Source organism: Dama dama, chromosome 23 (assembly GCF_033118175.1).
Source record: "Dama dama isolate Ldn47 chromosome 23, ASM3311817v1, whole genome shotgun sequence".
NCBI lineage: Eukaryota > Metazoa > Chordata > Mammalia > Artiodactyla > Cervidae > Dama > Dama dama.
In genome coordinates, this window is record NC_083703.1 from 79,426,133 (window position 1) to 79,441,364 (window position 15,232).

Below are 15,232 nucleotides of genomic sequence, written 5' to 3' on the forward strand. Positions count from 1 at the left end.
ACAGTGAGAGATCCCGCATGCCCCCGCAACCAAGACCCACACAGCCAAATAAAAACACAAGTAAATAAAAGCAAAGGATGGCAGAAGACAGAGGGAGAGAAAGGCCCTCCTGTCCAATTTCCCGGCATTCATCATTCTGGCAGCACCATCCAATTCTTGCCAAATCTGTGCATCCAATGGTTTACTTAATACACACAAAACAGTTTAACTCATGCTGTTTTTCACTTCCTTGTGTCTATTTAAAAGGAGATTTTTATCGATTACTGTCGTGAATGAAAAACTCAGTATCAGTTATCGTAATAGAAGGTAATGAGCAACTGAATTTAAAAAATGAAATTTTAGTTAGGCATGCTCATCTACTAAAGCCTTAGCCCCTGAGCCCCGCTGTCTGTTAAACAGGAAATCAGTGAGTGTGGAAAGGCGCTCAGGATCTGTCAGCACCAAACAGAGGCTTTCTCCTTGATGTGATCAGGCAGCCTGAAGGCGCCCGCTTTCGGTATTGTTGGATGCCACCTGCGGGTCTCACCAGACCGCGCCCTGGAGCGCACTGCTCACTTTGGGAAAGCCGACCTCACCAGAGTTTCCCTAAGTACATTCCATGGTGCATGCGTGTGTACATGCTCAGTCGCTAAGTCGTATCCGACTCTCCGCGACCCCATGGACTGTAGCCCACCAGGCTCCTCTGTCCATGGAATATTCCAGGCAAGAATACTGGAGTGGGTTACCATTTACTCCTCCAGGAGATCTTCCTGACTCAGGGATCAAACCTGCATCTCCTGCATCGAGAGGCCAATTCTTTATCTCTGAGCCACCTGGGAAGCCGTATTCCATGATGATGGGCATTTAACTGGTTCTCCAATCCAAGACTTGCTTCAATGACTATATCCTGAGTGAAGGGCAAGTTCACCTTCTTCAGGACCAAAATTTGCTAGCTTACTAATAACTTACCTACAATTAAAACATGGTTTGTGGGCATTGGAACAAATGACAGGGTTGTAAAACCTCACTGAGTGTGTCCCAAAGAACAAAACTAGTACTGTCTTTAATGAAGAAATGAGAATTTCTAATAAGCTTTCTCATTTGTTTAGGGGAGGATCATAGCTACCATTAGGCTTAGAAGGTTAATTTGTAACCTCATTCTTATAAGTTTTTGGGTCCATTCCATATGTAGTCTCTGCTTTAGGGCTTTTAGTATTGAATTAATTGTCTGTGAGAGTTCTCCTCTAGTTCAATTATAGGGCCAAAGAATGCCTGTTTTTTTTTTTTTTTTTTCCCTCTCCTAGGCAAATGAGATTAAATTCATACTTAAATTTTGTGTGAAGTTTACCAACATTTCCCGCTCTTTATTTTGCTCTTGGTTTCAGAATAAAATTTTGTCTTGTTCTTTAACATTATAATTGCTACTCAGGATTCTAGGTTGTAATTTTGCTCTTATGTAAATTACATCACTTCAGTAGCAAAGCCCAGCAAACAGTATTTATTTCCTTCCTCTGTCTTGGAAACTGATTCCATTTGAAAAATGAAATGCAGGAACTAATGAAAGCGAGACCCACTATCTGCCTTGATCTAGCTGATCTGATTTTAAACCAGTCTGCAGAGGAAAGAACAGACAAAAATAATGCAATTCTAGCTAGCATTCTTGGCTGTTTCTGACCATCCAGAAGCAACATGACTAATATGTCAAGTGAAAAAATGTTTCCTTGATTAAAATCATAACAACATATTATGTGTAATAACAGGGAGTATACATGACTCAGATTCCAAAAATGTTAGAAATGGGAGGTTCAGTAACAGAAAGCAACCAGTGGGGACTGCTCTGCTGGAGGAGGTGTTTGGGGAAAGCTTGCCAATTGCACGCTGAAGTTAAACAGGAGCCTAACTTAATTCTTATTCCTAGTGAAAAGTAGTGTATTATGTCTTTGCAGCTGAGAGGGATACTGAAAGCCCTAAAAAAAAATAAGTGTCTTTAACAAGATAGAAGTTTATTTTCTTTCCACTGAAAGCTCGGTAGGTGGTCTAGGGCTGCTATGAACTCATTGGACCCAAGCTGCTTCTCTTCTTCTCTGCTTTACAGATTCACCTGACCTCATGGCCCAAGACGGTAGCAGCCGTGTTCCAGAGAGCAAGACCGAGGAAGCGACAGAGCGAGAGGACAGCAAAGTCACTCTGCTGACATTTCTTTACACATCCTGTTGGTCAGAATGTAGTCACAGGACCTCAGCTGAACTAGAAAGGGGGCCCTTCCCAGGTGGCTCAGCGGTGAAGACCCTGCCTGCATTGGCAGGCGACGTAGATTCCATCCCTGGGTCGGGAAGATCTCCTGGAGGAGGAAATGGCAACCCGTTCCTGTATTCTTGCCTGGAAAATCCCACAGACAGAGGAGTCTGGTGGGCTACAGTCCACGGGGTCGTAAAGAACCGGACACAGCTGGGCAACTGAGCACACATACATGCAAACGGGAGACGAGGCCTGGAAATCTAGTCTCTTTTTTGTTTCTTGGTGAAAATTTTCATCCCAGCTGAAAATTCTATTATGTGGAAGAAAGAGAGATAAGATCTTGAGGAACAACTTAAAAGTTTCTACCAGAACAAAATTATCTTTCTGGATTTAGCCTAAAGGTTCACAGGCATAAAGAAAACCATTCATTTATTCATTCAACTGCTTAACTCAATAAATATTGATGGAGCATATACTATGTGCTAGGCACTGTTTTATGAACTGAGTTATACTGGCGAGTAAAACATAATTCCCTGCCCTCAGGGAGCGTACATCCTAGCAGGGAGGGAAAGATAAAAAATAATAAATATAAATAATTAAACTACATCCTATCTTAAAAGATACAGATTATTATAGCAGAAAAGAGGGACTTCCCTGGTCGTCCAATGGCTAACATTCCCTGCTCCCAATGCAGGGGGCTGGAGTTCAATCCCTGTTCTATTTATTTATAAATAGAATTCATTTATAAACAGGGATTTATTTATAAATAAATAATAGAACAGCTAACCTCCCTGCTAGGATGTAAACTCCCTGAGGGCAAGGAATGGTGTTTTATTCACCAGCATAACTTAACCCATAAAACTGCGGAGCACATAGTATGTGCTCAATCAATATTTGTTAAGCAACTGAATGAATTAATGAGTGGTTTTCTTTATGCATATGAATCGTTAGACTAAAACCAGAAAGATTTAGCCTAAAATTGTTTAAAACTAAAGATTTAGCCTAAAATTGTATAAAGCAAAAACAAAAATTGTCTTGGTATAAACTTTTGACCCTCAAGATCCGATCTCTCTTCCAGGGACCGAACTAGACCCCACATGCTGCAACTAAAGACCCCGAGAGCCACAACCAAGAGCCGGCACAGTCAAATAAATAAGAAAATAAAAATAAATATTTAAAAAATAATTATAGCAGAAAATAATAGCGGGTGCTGAAGTCAGTGGGAGTGGCTACATTAGGTGGCCACGAGTAGGTGGCTATGAGTAGGTGGTCAGGGATGGGTCTCCTTGAGAAGGTGACCTTTGTGCAAAGACTTGAAGGAGGTGAGGGAGTGAGTCTTACAGAAACTGGGGGGAAAAGACTTCCAGGCACTGGAAACAGCCAATGCAAACATTCAAAGTTGGGAGTACGCGTGATTGAGTGCTGTGTGCAATGAAGCAGGAGACCAGAGTGGGCTGGAGCAGAATGAATTTTAAGATGAAATCAGAGAAATAATAGGATGCTAATTCATTTGGGGTGGGCTCTTACAACTGCTGGGCTTCCCAGCTGGCTCAGTGGGTAAAGACCCTGCCTGCAACGCAGGAGATGCCGGAGCTGTGGGTTAGATTATTAGGTCAAGGAGATCCCCTGGAGGAGGCCATGGCAACCCACTCCAGTATTCTTGTCTGGAGAATCCCATGGACAAAGAAGCCTGAAGGGCTACAGTCTATAGGGTCACAAAGAGTCAGAACGACCAAAGCAGCTGAGCACGCACTTACAACTGTTACAAGTACTTGGACTTTTCCTCAGAGTGAAGTGAGAGCTATCACAGTGTTTGAACTGGTAGAGTTCTACATACATAGAGTTTATAAATAAATAGATGCACCCATATTCAGGGTGTTGACTAAAAATGTCATCACTACTGGGGTGCATGAATTAAACTGGAGATTCCTGGTGAAACCTATTTTCTGCACCTGTGTAAGAAAAGCTGAGACACAGTGGTTTTCTACCAGGTTAAATTTCTGATCAGAAAATTTTATTTATGACAATATTGGGCCATCATGGGTGGTAACAATCATCCACTAACAGGACGAGATGGTTGGATGGCCTTACCGATTCAATGGACATTAGTTTGAGCAAGCTCCAGGAGACAGTGAAGGACAGGCAAACCTGGCGTGCTGCAGTCCGTGGGGTCGCAAAGCGTCGGACACCACTGAGCGACTGAACGGCAAGAACAGTTACTCAGAACTCACTGTGGCTGGCACTGAGCTAAGTCCTGTATCCATGGTCACCTGTTACATCCTCACAGCCAGTCTGCTATTGTCCCTTATTTTATAGGTGAGGAAACAGAGAAGTCAAGTGACTTGTCCAAGGTCACACAGATATCAAGTCATAAAGCTGAGATTGGACCCCAGGCTCGTGCAGAGCCCGGACCCTTAACACGATACCCGAGCATGCTGCCGAGTCGATTCAGAGACCTGCTGTGTCCTGTAGAATAAAGTACTGCCCTGAAGAGCAACGTGGGCTCCCTGCCTTGCCAGGCCTGTAAATCTTGATGCTTTGCTGATCTAACGTCTGAGAGTCTGTGTGCGGGACTGTGCAGTTTGGGGCCAGGGCTGCAGGGTCATGACGATGCCTCAGGTCAGCTGGTGTTTCTGCCACACTGTCCGTCGCATTCAAGCCAAGCCTCCGGAAGCGACGTCAGTCTTTATCCTTTATGATGTGACTCCTAGAGTCTGCTATGTAAACGCTGCTGCCAGCATCACGTCCCTCTCAGATGGAATACAGAGCACTGGGTAAGGCCGTGGCCATGCGTCAGGGAGGACCTGGGTTTGAATTTCAGCACAGGCCCGTGACAGCTGTGTGACCTTGGGCAACCGCTTAACCTCTCTGTGACTCAGGTTCTTCCCTGTGGCCCCCACCTCAAGGGTTTGTGGGAGGGTTAAATAAGATCATGCAAGTAAAAAGTGAGTAATAGGGGCCCCGTCCACATTTGTTATTACCACTCTGGAAGTTTTGTAACCTGTCCACTGTTTACCTGTAAAGCCTGAGTAATCACTCTCAGAAAAGTACAAAAGTCAAGGGATAATCCAGAAGTTCTTGTACTTCAGTGACTTGAAATACTTTCCCTCCTCACACAGTCAGTTCTGCTCTAACCCCTGTTTTGAAAACACAGGGGGCTTGGGTTACATTCCTGGTCAGGGAGCTAGATCCTGCATGCCTCAACTAAAAGTCTCGCATGTTGCAACTAAAAATCCCACATGGCACAGTGAAGGCTGAGGATCCCAAGAGCAGCAGCCCAGACCTGGTGCAGCCAAAAAAAATCAGGTAACTCTTCTCCCCTCACATCACAGTACCTCGCAGGTGCAACGTCCATTGCCACTTCTGCAAGCAGGGTTGAGGTCTTTTTCAAAGTAAAGTGTTGTTTATTATAGTATTTATATACTTCTTAACAATTTAATGATGATACATTTATAATTAGGTTCCTGTCCTTTAAAAACAAAAACTGTCACCAATGAGGTTTTTCAGTGCTGTACCCATTCCTTTTTTTCCATCAGCCCTGTGGTCTCTATTGTGCAATTGAGCACGGTGATTTTTTAGGAACGCAAGTGCCACAGACCTGGCTGTGTTACCAAATGAATTGCATGCTCATTGCAGAATATCTATGAAAAAGTTAATAAGAAGGAAAAAGAGAGAAAAGAAAGCAAAAATCGCCCGTAGTTCCTCCCTGGCAAAAGAAATCACATCTCCTAACTTGTTTCCTCTGCCTTTACACACACACACAACCATACATACATCAGCCACACACACAACTAGACACATATCAGTCAACATCACTTTTCTAGTCCTCTCCCTCTTCAAATGCAACAAAATGCATCCCATTCATTAAATCTTTATCTGCAACTTTACTATTAGTAGATATTGCGCCATATTCCATTGCATAGATGGACCATGTTTTCGTTTAAAAACATAAGCAATACTTTTTCTTCTCTAAAAGAATACATTTGAAGTAAATAACTTCAAACATCACAAGGTTCTGTCACGTACGAAGGAAGAGCTTCCCATGAACTCACCCTAAGCAGCCATCTGGCAAATCCTGGGATTTAACAGAGGGTAAAACCAGGCACTGAAGATGCTCTCAAGAAAGTGACGCTGCAGTGAGGGAGAGATGTCAATCAAGTCAGCTCACAGGGCAATAGGAAATTACAGGGTATAGTGACTGCTATGATGCTGGGGAGGGCTTCCCTGGTGGCTCAGCTGGTAAAGAATCCACCTGCAATGTGGGACACCTGGGTTCGATCCTGGTGTTGGGAAGATCCCCTGGAGGAGGGAGAGGCTACCCATTCCAGTATTCTAGCCTGGAGAATTCCATGGATTGTATAATTCATGGGATTGCAAAGAGTCAAACATGACTGAGTGACTTTCATGATGCTGGGGAAGAGTGAGGGCGGGAGGAGAAGGGGGCAACAGAGGATGAGATAGTTGGATGGCATCATTGACTCAATGGATAAGAATTTGAGCAAACTCTGGGAGACAGTGAAGGACAGGGAAGCCTGGCGTGCTGCAGTCTTTAAGGTCGCAATGAATCGGATAGGACTTAGTGACTGAACAACAGGTAGGAAATGTGCAGTTTGCAACTAGAGGCTCCACCACAGGAAGCCAAGTGTGTGTGTGTGTGTGTGTGTGTGTGTGTGTGTGTGAGAGAGAGAGAGAGAGAGGGGGAGAGAGCGCCTCCCTAGAGCCAATACTGCCCCAGAGAACTATCAGCCAAAGTTAAATGCATTCTCCTCCAGTTTGATTTTTACACAATGCACATAGCAATTTTTTTCTTTTCTAGAAATGGACCCATGCTTGTTAATTTGCCTCTTTTTGTCCAACAGTGTACTCAAGGCAACTTTTCAAGGTCACATACCACACTAGGTAAGACCCTGGCTCCTGGATTCAGATCCTGGCTCTGCCTTTCACTAACTGTATGCACTTGGGCAGGATGCATAACTCGGTCTGCCCCAGTGTCTTAATCTACAAGATGGCAAGGATGGAAGGACTGTTAAAAGGACTGAAAAAGCAGATGATGCATGTAAAACTCTCAGCACTCAGCAAATGCCAGGTATTAGTTTGATGGCTGCATGGTTTTCATCTGTTTAAATCATGATTTCTCAGTCTCGGGAGTTTTGGCATTCTGGGTCAGATACTTCTTTGTGGTGGAGGCTGTGTTGAGAATATTTAGCAGAACAATTGGTCTTTTTCCCACTAGATTCCAGTAGCGGGACCCTAGTCATCACCATCAGAAATGTCCCCAGATGTTGACAAATGTCTCTGGGGGTGGAGAGGACAAAAATTGCCCCTGACTGAGAACGACTGCTTTATATACATGCTTAACTTAAAAAATTTACATATCCACACACACATATAGTATAGAATATGCAATATGTATGTAGTATAGAATGTGTAATATATTATATATTATAAATCATTATTTAATAATAACATTATTAAAATAAAATAGTATTTACTATAAACACATCTGTTTATAAATAACATACATATAAGTATGCATATGTGATATATAAATACAAGTGAAATCTAAAATATATATAAACGGGGGCTTCCCTGATAGCTCAATTGGTAAAGAACCCGCCTGAAATGCAGGAGACCCCGGTTTGATTCCTGGGTTGGGAAGATCCACTGGAGAAGGGATAGGCTACCCATTCCAGCATTCTGGGCTGGAAAATTCCATGGGGTCACAAAGAGTTGGACATGACTGAGCAACATTCACTTTACTTCCCTGGTAGTTCAGTAGCTAAGGCTCCGAGCTCCCAATGCAGAGGGCCTGGGTTTGATCCCTGGTCAGGGAACTAGATCCCACAGGGCACAACTAAGAATGTGTATGCTGCAACTAAAAAAAAAACGTGCATGCCACAACAAAGATTGAAGATTCTGTGTGCCGTAACTAAGACCTGGCCCAGCCAAATAAACAAATAATTTAAAAATAATATATATAAACGTATGTAAAAATATACTTAAATTTATTTTTTAATTAAGGAAAGTATGGATGAGAACAGTTGAAAGTTTGAAAAACAAACAAAAACTCGAGAATAAAGAAAAGAAAAATCTGAAGACATAAAGGGCCGTCCAAAACATGAGCAAAGGTGGTTTCTGATTTCTACCAAAGCGAAATGTGGACCAGATGGAGGCAGGGGATGAGTCGGGCTCATTAGAGGAATGCAGTTTGCTTTGGGGAAAATAAGCTATTACGTGTGTGTCTGAGTGTGTTTGTGTGTGTGTGTGTGTCCCGAGTAGGGGGAGGGGGAAGGGTGCCCAGCATGATTTCTTGGTCAACAATCTCTTGGTAAAGACACAGACAGGCAGGTTTGGAAGCACTTCTGGGAAGAAAACCACACTTGCAGCTACACAACCCACTTTCAGTTAAAATAAATCTCACTTTCCCCTTTAAAGCAGAAGACGCAGGAAGCATTTAACAACGGTGATTCCCCAGACTGAACAATGAGTCTGAGCCACTCTTTTCCTGCCCTTGTTCCAGTTTGAGTTTTCTCTCACTAGGACAGTGCCAGACTCAGGATGAAAACGGCAGCTGGGTCAGGGAGACTGAGGGTGGACGTGAAGAAGGCTTTGCTCTGTCTTGTTGAAGGAGTCTCGGACGGTAGGGGGGACCCCGGAGACATCAGTAATAATATTTATGCTGTATTTTCATGTGTCACACCCTGTCCTAAGCTCATTATATGAGCAGGCTCCTTCCTTCTACATGGAAAGCCCAGGAAGACAACCTGATTACGCCCATTTTGCAGATGAGGACACTGAGGCACAAAGGGGAGACATGACAGGTTCTGCAGGTTGCAGGTGGCAGCATTTGAGATTGGAAGCTCAGCAGACTGCCTCCAGAACCAACACATCCCCAGAACAGTAGGTCTCCAAGGTGACGGGGGGTCCATGGGTATTTCTACCCCCAGAGGACACCTGGCAATATTTGCAGGCATTTTCAGTTGTCACAGCTTGAGGAGTGCTACAGGATTCTAGAAGGGAGAAGCCAAGGATGCTGTTAACTTCCTACCAGGCACCACGCAGGTTCCTGCCTTCAATTATTCAGCCCCAAATGCCAGTGGTGGGCCTTCCCAGGCGGCGCAGTGGTAAGAACCCGCCTACCAGTGCAGGAGGCTCTAGAGACACGAGTTCAATCCCTGAGTCGGGAAGATCCCCTGGAGAAGGGAATGGCTACCCACTCCCGTATTATTCCCTGGAAAATTCTATGGGCAGAAGGAACCTGGCAGGCTAAGTCCATGGGGTCCCAAAGAGTCGGATACGACTGAGCGAGTGAGCTCACACACACAAATGTCAATGGTATGGTTATGGAACCCCATTTTATACTCTTTCAAGAAAAGATAAGACCATTATTCTTCTAGAACTCTTGAAACTTACTTTGCACGTCTTCTATTACAAATAACAATTGGATAATAATTGTGCTCATTGGAAAAACAAAATAGACATTCATAAAGGAAAAGATGATTATAGAAAAAAGTTTATAAATGAAAGATTTTCTCCTCAGTCCCGTGGCCTGGGATAAACATTACTAACAGTTTGGCATATTCTCATCTTTTCCTGCTCATGACATCTTTCAGTCTATCTTCTTATCTACTTATCTCTTCCCCCCACCCTTGGTCAAAAATAGAAGCCATCGGTATGCATACCTCTCTGCATATTCTTTCCTTGCCTGTCTTTTACTCAGAACTCCAGACCACAAGCCTCTGCATCTGCTGTTCGATGGAACGTTCTTCCTCCATGTAGGTATCTGTTGGCCTGTATCCAACGGATACTAAGATCAGAGCTCATCTCCGTAGACGGGTGGTCCTTGACTTCCCTATGAAACTAGTTCCCTCCTCCATCTCTTCTTCACCTCCTTGACTCCGTTTGCTTTACTTCTCATCTCTGACGTCTGGCTGGACATTCACTTCTTAATTTGTTCACTGGTTGTTCCTCCCCAGAATACTGGTTAGATGGTGGCAGAGACTGTGTGTCTTTCATAGTACTGTGTCCCAGCCCAGAGCAGAGCCCAGCACACAACATTCACCCAACAAATATTTAGTATAATCAATAAATGGAGGAAAGGACAATGAATTTATCATGTTTATCCTTCAAAGTCTGTACATGCAAATAAAGCTGTGTTTTGTTCTCTTCAGTGGCTGGAGAATAGGTCATCTCACTGTTCCCAAGGTGACAGAAACTTAAGGCGCCTACATTTTTTCATTTTGCTGTGTGTGGGGGGGTGTAGGTGAGTGAAGCATGCCATAATGAGCATCTTATTCATATATCTGCGTGCACTTGGGTAGGCATTTCTATAGGCTAGATTCCCAGAAGTGGAGTTGTGTGATCAAATGTAAACTTTAGATCAGAGTTGCTATAAATTTGAACTCCAAAGGCAGAATGCCCTCTTCATCAACACTGGATAATTAGAACTCACATTAACTTGACACTCTGTTCGAAGGCTTTTACATGTGCTGAGTTAATCCTTAGAAAAACCGTTCCAAATAATAGTATTTATATAGGATTTGTATGCTGCCCCAGTTTTAAGTGTTTTACAAAATATCTCATTTTGATCCTGCAGCAACTCTCTTGGGTAGGTACTATTGTTATAATCGTTTTACGGATGAGAAACTGAGGCGTCAAACTCAGGAAATTTCTCCAGGATCAGACAGTCAGAAAGTGGGATAGCCCAGACGGATCCAGAAAGTCCAGTCCCAGGGTCCGCACTCTAAGCTACTCTGCTATCCTGCTTCTCCATGGCGGAACAATGATCATCCCATTTTACATGGAGGGAAACTGAGATGCACAGAGGCTAAAAAACCTAACCAAAAGTATCATTAATCTTTCTGGTGGTGGTGGTTTAGTTGCTAAGTCGTGTCCAACTCTTGAGACCCCATGGATTGTGGCCTGCCAGGCTCCTCTGTCCATGGGATTCTCTAGGCAAGAACTGGGATGAGTTGCCATTTCTTTCTCCAAGGGATCTTCCTGACCCAGGAATTGAACCTGGGTCTCCTACATTGTAGGCAGATTCTTTACCAACTGGGCTACAGGGGAAGTCTTTTAATCTTTTTAGTTGTTGCAAATGTGATGGGTGAGAAACCGTACCTTGTGGTTTTAACTTTTCAGAGTATCTCTTCTGTTTTTAAAATTTGGTAACAATATATTTTATTATTAGGGTAAGAGGATTTCTCAATTGAGAAAACACATATCCTGTTTAATAATAAATGTCTATGAAACATGAGTTCTTTTGCCTGATCTGACTGATTAAAACAAATCCAGACTCTTTTCACTCCTAAAATGTCTTTTAAATTTAATTAATTTCCAAATAACTTATTTTTGAGAGGTAAACCACACAAAAAAATTTGAATCTACAAGTTGATAAATACCCCAATTCGATGCGACTTTTTGATTGGGTCACCAACAAGGATCAGTGGGAAAACTGGTGAAATCCACATAGTCTAGTTACCAGTATTGCTAATTTCTTAGTTTTGACAAGTGTATTTGGGTGTGTAAGATGTCACCAATAGAGGAAGTGGGGGTGACAGGCCCTCTTTATATCAACTTCGTAACTTCTCTGTCAAGCTAACATTATTCCAAATAAAAAGTTTTTAGAAGAGCGTTTAATGCTATTTTTTTCAGATCTGTAAAGACACCCGTGGATGTGGGTTGTCAGACATGGGAAACGCCTGGGTACGGCTACATTTTGGTAAAAAGGAAAAAAAAATCGCTGTTATCCTTCTGCTGGACAAAAGGGTATATTTAGCCTCAGATTTTTTTGTGGTGACCTTTGTGTTCTGAAATGAATTAGAGGTTTATGTGTAAGAATGTAAAGCACAGGAAATCAGGAAGTGGATGGGATACCCCTTTCCTGCCGTATTTCATTCGTTTTCGTGGAGCAGCGTCACCAAGAGGAAAGTTTGCTAGATTTTTCCTTCATGACGTTTCTCTTGAGTTCTGAAGGCAAGCGCACGTGGATACACACTGCCATCTCAACCAGAACCCTCGAAATTCCTGCGTGGAACTTCAGCTTCATGGGATAGCTGAATAACAAAAATAATGATAAAAATTTTAGTTGAATTATTATTTTAATGTGTTCTTTGTCTCTGCCTGTTTTGACTTAGAATAAATTACTTATCTTTTATTTTGTGGACAGTGAAAACCTTTTCTTTCATCTTAAATAAAATCAGAGAGGAATTCTGGAAAATAAACCAGGTTTCCCAACCCATAACTTCCTATTCACTTCTTTCCATGATAAAATTTGAAAATGTGAGCGTATGTTTGTCTTTTGTTTGTTCTCTAAGGAATGAAGCATTTTCAAGTCAGATAAGAAAAAGGCCGATTTTCAGAGAATTCTGTCTTCTTTCTCCTCACATATCCCAAGACCTAACTTGGTGTCTGGCACATAGTGGATGAAGGAAGAGAGGAAAAATGACATAATATTTTTACACTTAAGACCTTTAGCAAAGATAAAAGTACATTCTCTGCAGGAATGCTGGCATATTTGACAATGTGATTGGAGAAGAATATTTGCTGCCTTTGATATTTATTTTTAAAAAGTAGTCTTTAAACAATTTCCAAGTTAATAATGAGAGGAAGGTAGGTTATTTTCCCATTATTCTTCAAATTTGGCAATGTTTGACTTCCCAGAAATATTCAGTGCTTACATTTTGCTTTCGTTCATGAAATGAACATAGGGCTTCTGGCTGGGCTTTTATTTCAATGACATTTTAAAACGGGAGCATATGTTTCAAGAAGTAATTAGTGATTGTTTAATATAACCACCCCGCAGGCTGAAAGGCTGTAGGTCAGAATTGTTAACAGGCAGAGCAATGAAAAATAGTAAAGCATTAGCAGATAGCATAAATAGTCAAATCTGACCTCCAAAGGTCAAAAGAGAACTAAATAATTTGGTCACAGCCTTGGCTGATTTAAATCAATGCAATCCCAATTTCCTTTTTTGCTGGTTTGCCTTTGGTATTCCAGGGTCTAGTACTTGCCAGAAGTCAGAGGAGAGACAGAGCAGGGCGGGTCCACTCAATGATATAATTTTACTACATGTGGGTGGTTTCAAAAAACAATAGGCAGAAGTATTTCAGGAATCAAATGAAATGACTTAAACAGAACGCCATTGTGGTTCTTCTGCTACTTGGTTTTGTTTCTCTAAGAATGATTTATGATGGTAACACAGATAGAAATACATAATTAACTATGGAAGCATTTTGCATCTTAGGTTTCCCACATTTTTCTCATTGTAGGCGTCTTAGGTCGAAAATGATATCCTTATCCAATAAAATGGAAAAACAGTAAAATCTGCAAATTGCTGGACAAAATGATGTTTTTAATCTTTAAAAAAAAAGTAAAAAAAAAAAAAAAAGCCTGATTTCTATCAAAAAAATTTTTTAATTGAATTATTCCTTCCCTCCTGAGTACGTCTGCCTTCTAGTTTTTCATACAGGATCACATCTTTGTACATCTCCGACGAAGATAAAACACAGCTGTTCAAATGTATTTTTTAAAGTAATAAATTGATATCCAGTTTTGATTAGGAAAAGGACATTTAAAGGAAAAAAAAAATTCTTTTTGTGATTACAAAAATCACTTTAAGACCCGGGGGAACTATGCCTCAGTGACAAAACAAATTTGCCACAAATCATTGTACAAAAGAACAGCAGGATCTGAGCCTAAACTCGGGGACGGCTCCTATTCATCGTTCATTTGTTTTGGAAACTCCACCCTCCTCCTGCCATGTTCAATATCTAATTGGCATTCTGACCCTTCAGATAACTCAACATCTGCTACTCAGATGCATCTTGGAAACCCTTTGTTCCCCGCAGGCGGAGTTCAAGGGGCTCTCTTTACTGATACACAAGATTCACGCATGCCATTGTGTTCGCAACTCCTGGTGCAGAGTGGAGACAAAACTTCTGCAAGCCAATATGAAAAATTGAGCCACCTCCATATTCTACCCAGGTTGCATTCAACAGATTTAAAATTATGAATGGCTGGAGCAGGGGGTGGTGAAAGAACCAAACAATCCAGCTTGACCTCTTTAATAAGCAACTGGAGGCTGCAATCCACACATTTATTTTTACTTCCACTCGTTTAAATACGTTTTGGCTCCTTAACCTCTGTTTTTCACGATTAGGAACCAATGTCTGTTCTAAAGTCTGGGATCTTGTGGACTGTGCATGCTCAGTTACTTTAGTCACGTCTGACTCTTTGCGCCTCTATGGAAGGTAACCCGAGGTTGCCATGCCCTCCTCCAGGGCATCTTCCTGACCCAGGGAGAGAAGCCAGGTCTCCTACATTGCAGGCAGAGCTTTACCAGCTCTTTACCAGCTGAGCTACCTGAGAAGCCCCAGTATGCGCATAACCTAGTACAATTGGGTGGGAGAGGTTATGACATTTGTTTCTGCCATTTACTGGGAAATGAATTGTCCTTTACAGCTGTTTTTTTTCTCCCTTGGTGTCTGGGTTCTGTTAAGGGGTGTCCAATAAGTGTCCCTTACTCAGTTTTGATACTGATCTAAGGAAGGTCTTCTCAGAAACTACCCCAACCACCCCACCCCCTCACCCCTGTGCCATTTTGCTAGGATGGCTTCCATTGACCACAAGTTACAACCACCTGTCCAGGCAACTGACTTCTTTTTTTTTTTTTTAATTGACAGTTAGGTTTAGGGTCAGTAGGATAAGGTTTAATTTTCTTCCGGGAGGAACGAACTCAGAGTCAGTCGAGAAAGGTTTAGCCCTTTTGAATACTGAAAGTTAAAGTTTGGATCAGGCTGAAAGATTCTACTGCTAATAGTTAAAGGCTCAGAAGAAGCCAACACAAGGGTATGAGCTCCAGGCAAATAATCAGGAATTTGGGACATGTTTAAAAAATTAAATAACTGATTTTTCTTTTCCTGGTTTAAATGGTTAGGCCGGGTACTGTGGTATTTTGGTTCAAATCTCTGCTCTGCCCGATTCTAACTAGGAGTCTTTTAAGCAAACATTTAAG